A 2510-nucleotide genomic window follows, 5' to 3' on the forward strand; every position below is an offset into this window, starting at 1 on the left:
TTCTGGTCCAATTCTGGGTTCGCTGGGGAGCACACTGGGGGCCACCCCCCCCGTGCCCCCTTGGCTTAGCGATTGGTCATGGGGGGACCCTGGGTACTGCCCCAGACCCAGGAGGCACCAGTTGCCGAGCCAGTGCTTCTGGTCCACTTCTAGTCTGCTGCCAAGCACGCTGGGGAGCCCTCTGGGCTTCTGTGGGATAATCCATGCGCCCCAGCATCACAGCATTCATAAGCTGCCTAGAGGTATGTAGAAAAAACATTTAAAGTTGTGTTTACATCTGAATCTCCAAATCGAGGGTTCCGATTCGATTCAGGGAGATTAAAGCGTCCTCTGATTCAATTTGAATTTGGGGATTCAGCCACTGAATCAGGCCAGATCTCTGCCAAATCAAAATCAGGGACCGAAGCTTTGCATAGCTCTAGCAGTTACACGGATAGGCCTCAATCCAGCAGAGCACTTAAACACATGCCTAACTTTAAGCACACAGGACAATCCATCTCGAGTCAGTGGGATTTCTCATGTGCTCATAATCAAGTGCTTGCCTGGATTATGATCATAAAACTTCATTTACAAATGTTTCAAAGTATCTACATAAATCAAAAAGGGATTTTTTGTATTGATTTTGGAAAGGGGGGTTAGAAGGGAGTACATATTGATTTCAGGTCACCCACATTGGTCTTAGAAAATTGGGGGTCACCTGCATAGACCACACATGCTGCATACAACACACTTGCTTTCAGATGAGATCTTTTAATTTTTGATCAAGTGAAAGATATTCTTTCTAGCTCCAATATATGACACAGAGCTTATTTCCGCCAAACAAAACAAAAACAAAAACAACCCTTTTCTAAACTAAACAAACATGCGTTTAAATCACAGGAGATTAAAAAAAAAATTAAAAATGGACTCCAGGTAGAGAATGGTATTATAAGAAATGGTTAATCTGTCAAAAACATAAAAAGCTAATGAAAATAAATAAGCTGTGTTCCAGGGAAGCGAGGCAAGGGGATTTTAGTTAGAGCTTTGTGGATATTGTTTTAATTGTCTAATGTTATTTTTCAATGATCTAAAATGTTCTAAAAACTCTGTCAGGATCAGATATCATGGTTTGAAAGCATGCCTGAATTTTTTCATGGAATCAGACTCAAAAGCTCAAGCTCTAAATACAAAAGTAAACTGCACTGTGCAAAAATGCTTGCTGGTTTGGAACAGCTGAAGTTTGTTCCGACTTTCCCTTACAGATCCCTATTTGTTATAGCACTTGCCAAAGTTTCCCTGCTTATGGCATGCAAGCCTCCTTTCCCATTTCCTCCTCAGTTCCAGCTACCTATTAAACTACCCCATCATGATGCCTCTTCAGGGAGACAAGGATGACCTGGCCCCAGATTCCAGATCAGGAGGCAACAGCCCGCTAACTAGCACTGCAGTGGCTGTACTTACTTTATCCTAGAGCTGACATACCCCCAGGTTCACAGGAGGTTTTTTCTCTCCTGACATTTATTAATAGTGCACTCATCCTGTGAAATTGTGCTACTCTGCCCTTCTTCTCAGTTTAGTGTATACAGTGTTCATCTCCTCTTTTCTTGCACATGAACTCTTAAGTGGTTTTAGTAAAACAATGCCAACATCTGCCACCCCCACAATAACTACACCCCACAACAGAACCATCACTGTTCCTGCATCTTATACCTGCACTTCCACCTCCAGACTAGAAATTTAATCTCTCACCCAATGCACCAAATACCCTAATGAAAGCTACGTAGAAGAAACCAAACAACTGTGCACCAGAATGAACACACGCCAAAAAATCTATCAAAGACAGGAATACCCAATTACCTGTGCGTGAACATTTCTCACAAGAAAACTACTCTCTCTCCAATCTCTCAGTTCTAATCCTCAAAAGGGAATTAACAAAACATCTTTCACAAATGATCCTACAAACATCATTTCATTGACCTACTGGATACAAAAAATCATGGACTAAATATAGACATTGGATTTATAGAACATTATAGCCTGCCGAACATCAGACTCCCCAGGTAACCTCTCTACTATTTAACAGCTACATTCATACCCTTCCCCCCATTAACCTGTCTTTCACCCATTCACTACCTCAATTTACATTTTCACTGTCTGGCTTTCTTGCATGTATACTAGTCTCTGGTTTCTTTACTATTCCAATCAGGAAGACCACAGATCAACCGGAGACATCTCCTCAACCTAACAAAGGGTATCTGTACCTGAAAGCTTGCAAAAAAAGATTTTTTCCAACTATTTGGGTTGGTCTAATAAAAGATATTGGATTTACCCAAAGAAACTTGTCTGCCTTTAGTAAAACAAGGAATATTATTTGCCCAGTATTACCTTTACCAATTGCATTTACAGATTGGTCTAATCCTGGAGTGTATTAGACAATGCACCAGGGGTGCATTGCACTGGGGTGATACAGGTCATCCTACAACATGAATCCTACATGTGACACAGGAAGCCTATGTGTGTATGGCACGTGG

Source organism: Gavialis gangeticus, unplaced genomic scaffold (assembly GCF_001723915.1).
Source record: "Gavialis gangeticus isolate Ggan-Ray unplaced genomic scaffold, GavGan_comp1, whole genome shotgun sequence".
Lineage (NCBI taxonomy): Eukaryota > Metazoa > Chordata > Crocodylia > Gavialidae > Gavialis > Gavialis gangeticus.